Source organism: Thermobia domestica, chromosome 4 (genome assembly GCF_964235325.1).
Source record: "Thermobia domestica chromosome 4, izTheDome1.hap1.1, whole genome shotgun sequence".
NCBI classification, from domain to species: Eukaryota; Metazoa; Arthropoda; class Insecta; order Zygentoma; family Lepismatidae; genus Thermobia; species Thermobia domestica.
The window spans coordinates 86,215,110-86,227,278 of NC_137457.1; positions in this window are offsets into that span (position 1 = coordinate 86,215,110).

The following is a 12,169-nucleotide window of genomic DNA, read 5'->3' on the forward strand; positions in this document are numbered from 1 at the left end:
TATTGTTATGTATATATAGTATTTATTTTACTAATTTACTATTGCACTTCTAATTTTAGACGAACCAAGGAGTTGACAAAAACAAAAGATCATCATCAGAATTATAATTTTTAATAAAACCTGTGCGTAGTTATCTATCTAAAGAAATATGTAACAAAAACATTTTATTCCAAATAAGAAATAAGAAAGAAAACAGTACATGCCTAATAGTAGGTTCCACTAATAGTTACTACTGTAAAACTTATAATAATAAATATTTTAATCCCTCTTAATCAGAAAATATACAAAATTACGTTTCTAATACAAGAAAGAAAACGATAATTGCAACACATTATCTTCATGCGGTCCTTTTGACCGCGCGCGACTACCCGCGTTACTTTTTCAGCGCGACTTCTCGAGGGTTAACAAAGATTAAACAAAATATCATTTAAACACGAAATAACTATTGTATAAGAACTGTGGTTTCATTAAGGACAAAACTGGTAAAATATAATATTCCACTCTTGGCGTACTTGATGAATTACATAAAATCCCTTCTAGCTCTCCAATCTATAACACTCAATTTTTAACCGGAAGTGATTGGTATCTGCCACTTCTGCATTTAGTATAAAGCTTAGAGAAGAGATAATACATATTCTTGAGAAAATAAATCATTCGCTATCTATTATTGGTTCTAATCGATTGAGAACCACACTAAAACCGGAAGTAGTTGGGTTTTGCTACTTCTGGATTAAAGTTTAAGAGAGATAATAACTCACATGTTCCCAGAACGTTAAATTAATTTCATAAAACAGTTTCTCCCAGTATCTCACATTTTGTGCTCTATGAAAATTAAATTGAAACAGGAAATTATAGGTAATTTCTACATTTCCTTTTCACTAGGGTATTAAGCACGAAGATGAAAGTTACTCCTAAAACGCTTTATCGACTGCCGAAAACTGCTTCTTACTGTCTATTATGGTTTTCGCTCTATAACGATAAACGTTAAAACCGGAAGTGGTTCATTTTCTACCACTACTGGTTTTACTTGAGTGTTAGGGTGAAAATGAAATTGTCTTTGAAATGCTTATAGATCCATGAATATTGCTTCTTAATATCTATTACCGTTTTTGCTGTATAGTGATCAACTTTGAGATCGGAAATGGCTTAAATCTATTACTTTCAGTTTTGCTAGCTTGTTAAAAGTGAAGATGAAGATAGTCCTTAAAAGGTTTAAGTGCTTGCCGAAAACATCTTCCCGTTATCTATTATCGTTTTTCTCTATAGCAATGAATGCTAAAACCGGAAATGGCATATTTCTACCGTTTCCAGTTCTACTAGAATGTTAGGAATAAGATGAGAAATTCTTGAGACCTATAATCGATTGCCGAGAACCGCCTTTAGCTATCAATTACTATTTTTTTTCTTATATTGGTCAAAGTTAAAACCGGAAATGACTCATTTCTACCATTTCGTTTTTCGAATCACCTGTATTAATGAACTCTCTCGAGAAAACCACACTATCTACCTATTGCAAAAAACAATTTAAAAGTCGCATCCTTTCAAATGTTAGCTCGAAGTAACGGACGTATGTATGTACGTACTAACACTACGATATTACAAGTTCCACTACGTGATCCTATAATAAAAATATATCAAAGAGGCTCATGTTATATTTTCTGAAGTGATTTTGGAACCAGAAGTTCTAATATATTTATTTCACTCCCGACTTGAGTAGAGGGATTACTGCCAAGATGGAATACACTCTTGGAGCACTTAATGAATTACCTAAAGAAAACCGTGTCGCTATTCATTCTACAACGCTCAATGTTATAACCATAAGCGATTGATTTCTGCCTCTTCATGTTTTAGTAGAAAGGTTAGAGTCGAGATAGAACATACTCTTGGGACTCTTAATTGACCTCGCTAATTAGTACCGTTTTAGAATGTTGCGATCAACACTAAAATCGGAAGTAGTTGAGTTTTGCGACTTCCGATTTGATTAGAAGTTCAAGAAAGAAGACGATGTTTATTCCCACAACGCGAAATTCATTCCTAAAACAGCTTCTTCCTATCTCGCTATGTAGATTAATTTGAAGCCAGAAGTCGTAGCTAATTTCTATCTCTTCCAGTTTAATCAGGATGTTAAGGATGAAGCTGAAAATTATCCTTGATACCCTTTATCGATTGCCGAGAACTGCTTCATACTATTTATTACCATTTTCACTGAATAGTAATCAATGTTAAAATCTGAAATAATTCATTTCTATCATTCCAGTTCGAAACTCACCTCCATTAGCGATCTCCCTCGAGAGGAATCACTCTACTTATTTATTGCAAAAAGCAGAATTTAAAAATTTGCATTCGTACAAAGTTACCTTGTGAATTAACATCCGAATGTATGTACGTACTAATATCGATAAGCTCCGCTACGTGATCCCAATAAATACTTCATATACCCCCGCCACACACACGCACGATAGGATATGTACACACGGAAGTATATCTAGTAGTTTCCACACGCTTATGTCGGAAACTAGTAACAGAGAGAGAGTGGAGGAAACAAACAAGCACAGAATCTTATTGTACCTTTATGCTGAATGCACCATTACTCACAAAATAAATTAAAAAAGAAAAAGAAAAAGCTTTTAATGAAACTTTAAAATATTGGTAGCACTGCTTCGTCTAACACATGAAATTGTTCCATAACGATTGATTCGTAATATGATGTATATGGATTTCTTAATGGTAGTATCCAACTGCCTTCAAATTGACCACAAAATAAAAAGTGGAATTTATCTAAGTCGGTGAAATTGAAGTCGGTGAGCATTATGGAAACAGCCTACAATCACAATATATGTAAATAAATATTAACATACTTCACATTTTCGAGTAAGCGCAAGAAAGCTTCGGATAGTGTTTGGTTTCATATTCATAAACGGATGTAATATATATATATACACACACACACACACACACATATATATATATATATATATATATATATATATATATATATATATATATATATATATATATATTTATAGATATAGATATATATATATATTCATCCTCACGGCATTGTCAAGGCTCTATATTTGTATTTTACATTTAAAGTTGCAACCGGGTGTCTCTGACTGCCGTAGTCGGTAGCCCGATCATCACCCCTGTTCTTCGCGCGCAGAGTCATTCGAAGAACTAAAAACGTACTCTGTACACAAACAGATTATGGTTGTGAACTCGGAAAGCCTGGTACTTCTGCTTGTCAAGGTCAAAAAGTGGGAGAAAAATTGTTGTGTAGAATGTAAAGAGGGTTCAACAGTGATTGATACTTGTAAGAAGCATATTCATTTGTAGTTCGTGCACATTCCGCCTGTAGCGCTACTGTGGCACAACGTATATGGTAACTGTATAACTCTTGTACACCGCTTGTAGGTCTATTGGCGTACATGACGACCGAAACTATGTTGTCAGCTCTGACTGCGATAAGGCCCTGCTGTGCTGCTTTTGCTTTTCTTTTTTGTCGTTTGTCATTTGTGAGACGCCAAGCATGTTGTTTTTGCTTGTTGCGCGCTCTGAATGAGTTCCTGCGGAGCGAAGTATTTAAGAAGTTAACTACATATTCTTGTTTTGCGATAAAAATATGATAAGTACTTTGAATTATAATACAGTTTTAAATTCGTTAACTGTTGAAAAAATACGAAAATAAAGCTGTACTTGTAAATGTTTATTAGTCGAGGACGTAGCTACTGACAGTGTTGCAGGCACGTAGCCAGGGTTTCGTGAAGGGGGGGGGGGTCCGTGACATGAAATACTGTGGTCATCATAAGAGGGGCTCGATCACTCTAAACTATTTTACTGGAACATATATTGGTTCATTTAGCCAACATTTCGTAACGGTGAGGGGGAGTGACATGAAATTCTGAAGACCCAGTACCTCGATCAATCTAACTATTTTACTATCAACATATATTGGTTTGTTAGGACAATAAAATGAGGATATGTTGGCAAGTATTTTAATAACAAACTATGAAGAAATTTCGAGCAAAATAATAGAAAAAGTATTGGAAAAGATTTTGCAATATTTACGTTCTTCTCCTGTTTATTCAAATATAACAATTTTCCTTTCGTTATGACCTCAATTATTATAAAAAAGTACATACATAAATAAAATAAAGAGTTTGTTTGTGTGTTTGTCTCTGTCTGTCTGTGTGCGGCCTGGGGACCAGACGAGTGGACCGAGAGTTACCAAATATTGGTCAGGGCCCAGGCCCCAGATCAAGATGCAGCGATTTTTTTAAATTTCGAAGCAGTGGGGTCTCAGGGGTCTTTTACCGGAACCGACTTGGGAACCAGACAAATTGACCGAGCGTTACCAAATTTTAGTCACGAATACCTTGGTCAAGGCTCCAGACCAGAGTAAACGTTTTTTTTTCGAAATTCGAATCAGGGGGTCTCAGGGGAGCGTTTACCGGGACATGTAAAAGTAGTAGAAAATGACCGATATTTTACTATTTATTTATTTAACAATCACCAGATACAGCTTAGAGGCCATTTTGCATTGAATATCCAACAACATTAACAATGGAAAGGATTTGGGAAGGTATCGCCCAGGGCAAGTTAAGTAGGTGCCATCCCTGCATTTGCCTGGTAGGACTGAGGGAAACCCTGGAAAACTTCAGTCAGGATGGTAGGCAGCGAGATTCGAAGCCACGACCTCCCGAATGCGTAGCCAACGCTCTACCACTTGAGCTATTAATGTCGAATTCTTATTTTCGCGGTCGCTGAAATCAATGGTGATACTCCAGTCGCATTAACTTCCAAATTCACGCTATTCGGCTCCGGGCCGGGGATCACCGGAGGGGGGTGAGATACCAAGACATATAAAAGTAATCCAAAATGACCGATATTAGTGTCAAATCCATAGTTTTCGCGGTCGCTGAAATCAATGGTGACACTTCCATTAGCGATGATTTCCAAGTATGCGGGCCGGGAGTCAGCGGGAGGTGGATACCGAGGCATGTAAAACATATACCAAAATGATCGATATTAGTATTAAATCCATAGTTTTCGCGGTCGCTGAGATCAATGGTGATACTCCCACAGGCGTTGACTTCCAAATACAGCCCCTGTGCGAAGCATGTGCATATTCAACTAGTTTTACAATATATGCGTTTCTTTCTCTGTTGAATCAAATGCTAACAGAACTTTCTTTCAACAGAACTTTTTGTTTTTATTATTCCTCGACTACTGTCGGTTCCAAATGACAGGTTAAAGGAGCAACAGAAAATTGTCCTTGAAATGACATATTTGATACTGCAAGGATGCGATGACGAAAATTTATGATTAAAAATGTCCACGCTGTTACACAACGGCACTTACGTTTTCGAAAGCTTGAAATCTCCCTGACTAGTAGCAGGAATTCTGAGAATTCCGTAACTTTTCTTGATTTTTCAAATTTTCTGACTCTTCCAGAATACCTCGCTTACCTCGCCACCATATTGCAAGTAATACAAATCTCCTCATAAGAAAGAGTAAGCAAAAGCTTTCTGTAGTTTCCTTTTTAATTTTTAACGCTGATCATTCTTTTTGTCATTTCATTTTGTTTTTTTCTTCCTAATTTTTTTTTCATTTCTGGTCTCGAAGGGGAGTCCGGACCCTCCTGGCTACGTGCCTGAGTATTGATTACAGATTTTCTCGTGGAAGAATTTAATTACACTATAGGTGAAAAGCAGTACTGCAAAAATACATGTAATTCATATTGAGCACGATAGGAGACAATGTTCATTTCAGATTTTCCAGTGCGGGGGGATTTAATAAACGATGGGTGAATACAGTACTGTAAAAATTCTGGTAACTCAGATTGAGCACGCTCGGGAAATGCCCTAGAGGGAATTTCGAAACTCTAGGCCCAAGAGCCACCTCTATAATCATCGTTGACTGACATTTCAATAATGTGTTTTATGGTCTTATGTCCATGTTCCCATCCTTTCCCTCCCCCTCCAACTGGATACTTTATACTTTTTCTATTCCAAAGTTTTGTGCTAGATTTCTGCCGAAACCTTGAGTTTTGAACTCTCATCGGTTTCGAGTTAGTTAATTATTTCAGTTTAGATTTCCATTTCTGCATCGAGATTATATGAGACTTAGACTCAAAGATTATGATGAAACTCAAACACAGTAATCGTCCAAATTTTGTAAGAGTCTCCCACTGGGAATCGAACGTGCAACTACGTGCACGAAAGGCGCGCGTGCTAGCTACTAGAACACCGGAAATGGCGTCACCATTTTTTAGTCTCTTCAAAATTAAGTTGTATTGACATCTTACAAGTTGTATGTACTTGCATTATAAGAAACAAACATAAATTAAAATTATAAGAAAATCTTTATAAACGTTTAAGAATATGTCGAAAAGGCCAGAAATTTCTCAATCTCTTTCCCTCCCATGTCGTGGGGCTATTTAAAAGTATACTTTAAAAATAATAATAATAATAATAAACTCTACAGTCGCACCTACATTATTGGATGGCAAATAGTCTAGTTTTTCTTAATGCATAAGTTTACATTAATTAAATTCAAAAGTTGCATTCTAACTTCTTTTTAAACTGTATGAAAAGTACCACTATTCGTCTTAGCACTAATGAGAACTATGGATTCGCCTTTAATATCCGTCATTTTCGATTACTTTTAAAATGTCACTCTTCCCGGTTCTTCATAGATGAACTTGAACGGCATGGAAACAGTCATTATCCATATCAGCGACTCACCCGAAAACTATGGATTCAACACGAATATCGACCATTACAATTATTTTAAAATGTCAGCTCTCCCATCCCCACGCCTTGGGATGCTAGGGGTTCTTTACCCTCCCGCGTATTTCTTTCCAGATTGTAAGACATATCAAGTTTAGTTGGAATTAAATCAAGTGTTACATAAATATGTAGGAAAAAATGTTTTAAAATTAATGGAGGTGACTCTTGAACTGGAAGTGGCAGAGATCAACGATTTCTGGTTTAAGATTGATCACTGTAGAGCAAAAGACGTTAGTAGAAAACTAGAAGCTGTTTCTGAAAATCGATTAAGCGTCCTAAGAATGCATATTATCTCTGTTCTTAACCTACAAGTAAAACAGGAAGTGGTAGCGATTAACTATTTCCTGTTTTTAACGTTGATTGCTATGGAAGAAAAACTGTAATAGATAACAAAACGCTGTTTTCCATAATCGATTAACCATCCGTTCTCATCTCCATCCTTAACCCTATACTAAAACCGGAGGTGGTAGACATCAACCCTTTCCGGTTTTAACGTTGATCACTGCAGAGCAGAAACCGTAACCCGGTTTTCTACAATCGACTAGGAATACACTTCATCTTCATCTTTTACCCTCTACTAAAACTGGAACTGGTAGATATCAACCTCTATACGGAAGTAGGTAGCAAGACGCAGTTTTCTGCAATCAATTAAGCACCCCAAGAATATAATTGTGTCACCAATCCAATCCCTCTACTAACACTGGGAGTGGTATAAATCTACTATCACTTCCTATTTCATTATTAATTAAGAAAATATTGTGTGAGCCTCCTTAGTGTCTTCATCAGAGTTTATTCAATACGAGCCTTCGTCTTGTTGAAGGCTTTGCCCTCAGACTCACAAATTTGTTCGGTCTAACGCTTTGCATCTCAAACCTGCAATCATCAGTGTTTGCTAGGCTTACGGCCTCGCACCTCACATACCTGCAAGTATACTGAATTTCAGTTGAAATACCTGGGTGCTTTGCTTCCAGGCCACCGTGTTTGTTCGGCCTATGGTCTTCCACCAGGGACGGCGCCAGGAACGCTTGATGGGGTGGGCGGAAAGAGGCGGACCTAGTTGCTGGGTGGGCGGACAACGAAAATGAGAACTGGGCAATGAAGAGATTTTTTGACAATAATTAAATTTCAATTTTTATACTCTTTAGTTAGCTAAGGCTCAGACCGAAATAGGGGAGAAACAAGGATGTGGAACATCTGTGTTGGCCTTATAGAAGGTGCCATTCCAGCATTCACCTGGTAAGACTGAAGAAATGCAGGACTTAGGATGGGCTGCGGGAGTTCGTGGCAATATGCTCGACCTACCGAATTCCGCGTCGCACACACACATCTACTTTCAGCTTTTTAAATAATAATAACGGTGTGTTCTGTGTAGTCGAAGAAGTTCAAGACTGCTTTAACTCCTCTCCCTCCAAGAATGCACATGCATGCATAGAAATAAAAGAAGGTTCAAACAACGCAGACTAACAGATAATACTCTACTTTTCGTTAATAACATAAAATACACAATAAGTAGATAAAGTAAAACAAGGATAAAATAGGCTGCTGCAAACATTTTTATCTTTGAAGTATTTATTACAAGAAAGCAAGAGGCAAAAAATATAAATGAGTAACTTCAGAAGCAATGCTGTCATCTTCGCTCTCTCCAACATCTAGTTCATTTTCACTTTCCTCGAAATCGAACACTTCAAATTGCGAATCCTGGTTGTCACATATATTTGTATTTTTTGTCTTTTTCCCCATTGAAGAAGAAGGATTATCACTAACATCAACGGATTGAAAATCGCGCTTCTTTGAACACGAGAAAGACACCGAGCCTGAGAAGAAATCGCTAAATTTTTTCGACATATTAGCTGAACAAGCACCGACCGCCAAGACTTCTGAACGCAACAGAGATCAACTCAACAATGCTATAATAAGGGTTTTTACAAATCTGTTTAATGCCACACGGGTAAAACATGTGGTACATTGCTGTAAACAATTGCAATTTGGAACCCTCTTATAAGAAGCTATCGCGCCAACACAAAGCAAGGGCGCCGATTTCTCTGTAAATTTGGGGGGGGGCATTCAGATGCAGAAGGCATGCATGAGGATTTTAAGACAAATTGAATTCAAATTATGCCAAATATTGTATATTCATAAATAAAATGCGGGGGCGCACATGGGCTTTGGGGGAGCCCGGGCCCCCTTGGGCCCCCAGGATCGGCGCCCTTGACACAAAGCACTACTGTCCTCCCTCTCTTTCTCAAAATGAGACAATAGATAATACTGGCCAGCTCTGTCCATTATTTAGTTGGCTTTTTAGAAAGCACTTTTTTTTTCCAGTGCAGTACATACAAACACTGGCGTTTCAATAGCACGATTGTGCGTGTGTGTTAAACTTCAATTCATTAATCACGACTTTTGGCATCCATTATATTACTACAAGTATCTGTCTTAAAATCATTGTCCATTGCAGAGTTAAACAGAGTCATAGAACCTATTACATTACAATCGAAAGTAATATCTATTGCTTGTGAAGTACAGGATGTCACCTTCAGTGCCGGATTTGCGTATAAGCTAAACAAGCTATAGCTCTCTTGGGGGCCCCAAAAAATTTAAAGAAAAAGTGGCTGTAATGTCATTTCCAAATAATAAGAAAAAGCAAATAAGATAAAACGCACATACAACAACGGTGTTCTGTACTGTAATGTATTAAGCTCTCATGAAGCAAGTAATAGGGCCCTGTTTTCCAACGCGCCTGCAATGGGATTTCTGTTGCCCAGTCCCGCTTATAATGGAACCCTCGTTTCCCAGCTCCGCTTGTAATGGGGATTTTGTTTCAGAGCCCCATTTGTAATCGGGACCCTGTTTTCCAGCCATTACACTTAGCTACTTTAATAAGACTTCACAGCATAAGTGATACAGTATCTTGTATGCGGATAGAACTCTAGTGCTACTCTTTCTTGTACTATTTGGAATTCGACAAGAAATTGAGTCTGGTAACAGAGGATGCTTAAGAAGAAGGCATAAAACGACAAGCTCGCGAAATAATAGTAAAATATAAAGGAATTACAGCCCTAAGCGGCAATAATCTTTACATCGCGAAATTATAGCTATTTTATTTCGCTGTACGTAAGTATGAAAAGTAGTTTGCAGAAGTATTTTCATAACTTTCAGAACTTGGCACTGATTTTCATAGTGATCTATAGAGTTGAGTTGATTTTGAGTTTAACGTCCCTTTCAGCAGCGAGGCTACATGAGACGGGACCTACTGATTAACGTGGAATCCAAACCACATGAGCTCCCAACGGGAATCGAACCCGGGTCTCCCACGCCAAAGGTGCGTACGCTAACCGCTTTGCCACGGAGGAGCTCATATAGTAATCTATAGAGTGCGATAATGGATCACTAATGGCAGGGGCGGATCCAGGTGCGGAGAGGTCTACGATCCCAGTTTTTTGAGTCACAAAAATAATTGAAGCATTACTTACATATTTTTTAATGTTTAGAGTAAACTCACGATATATCTATCATAATCTGGGTTTTAGTTGCCCCTTCTCCAGTTTAAACCTTCTAAGTTCGCCTCTGGTTCCAGCGAATTTGTGTCGTATTACACCTTGTGTAATCTTCGAGGGTTGCATTCCATTTTGAGTTACTCCAGTAACCTGACCTGGAAAAAGCTCACACGATTAGTTGAGCTTCAGGCAGTAATTACCAACCCTGGATGATATTTAGACTGTATTTACTTACACGGATCCCTGGAAACGTTTCAAACTTTACCAAACTGAATAGAAACAACTTGAAATGAGAAATGATGCGGTCTCCACATATTGTAGAAACATGGCGTGGAGCGTGGATCATAGTTGGTGCAAAAAGATCGGCAAGGGACTTTATTGGTACCAAATTAAACTACCGCTAATTTTACAAATTTTACAGTTTTTCTGTAATGTATTCAAAACAGTAAGTTAAGTTAACGAAATATACACGAAAACGTATTTACTTAATAGATATGTATTAGGTCCATAAATTACCATATAGCATATATTCAAACAGAAAAGGCCAAATTTTGTCCTTGAAAAAGAATGCTAGAAATAAATTGCTCCCATTATCTTCAATAGCTTAGGGCCCCATCAAACCGAAATCCGGCACTGGTCACCTTTATTCTTCTTCTTCTGTTGCAGGGGTGTCATTTCAGACTTCGCTTGAGGGGGCAAGAACACCAACAACGTAAGACTTTCACAGTTTGCACTAGTATATTAGTAGACAATCGATAAAGTATATGTATTCCTGAAAATCTTGCGGGGGGCAATTGCCCCCTCCTGTCCCCCTTTAATGACACCCCCGTTCTGTTGGGGTGGGCGGATGGGTGGGCGAGGCCATCCATCGGGTGGGCAGTTGCCCACCCCCGCCCACCCTTAGCGCCGTCCCTGCCTTGCTCTTTATATATCAGGAAGCGTACCAATTTCAGTTCAAATATCACGTTTCATGTCTTCAACTTTACGGGATCCCGAGATATAAACATCTTAGTATAATAATAATTGTAATATCCACCTTTATTCTCTTCCAAACCCTTTTCTTTCCTTCTAGATCACAATCAAATACGCTGAAATATGTATCTAATTATTGGGATTACAGAGTAAGCTTTATAATAATATTGTACAGTTAGTACTTTGGTCCATCCCGTCCGTTACTCCGCACAAAACTCTTGAACGAAACTGAATTTGACTTCTGTTTTTTGCAATTGATAGCTAGAGTAATTATCTCGAAAGAGTTCGTTAGTAGAGGATCATAAACTAGGAGGTTATGGATCAGAAACCAGGAGTGGTAGAAATCAACCATTTTTGCTTTTAACGTTGATCCTGTAAACCAAAAAGGGTAATAGATAGCAAGAAATGGTTTCCGGCAGTCGATTTAGCATCCCAAGAATACCTTTCAACTCCATCCTTAATACTGTATTGAAATAGAAAGTGGCAGAAATAAACAAGTTCCCGCTTTAACGTTGAATGGGGAAAAACTGTAATATATAGAGAGAAGCAGTTTTGGGAAATCGACTAAAAGATTCCAAGAACACCTTTCATTTCTATCCTTAACACTTTGATAAAACTAGAAGCGGTAGAAATCAACAATTTTCGGTTTACTTTTCATTACTGTGGAGCAAAAGCTGTAATAGATAGCGAGAAGCTATTTTTGACAATCGACTGAGCATCTCAAGAATTCATTTTGTTTATGCATAACACTATAATAAAATCAGAAGTGACAGGGTGTCTACTAAAATTCCAAAATGAAATTTCATGACCTTTTCTTTAACAAACCATTAAATTTAGTAACATTCTCAAAAGCGAATTTTAGTGCGACTTGGGCCAATTTTCACGCACGTGATAGAAGCGTGCTTTACTTGT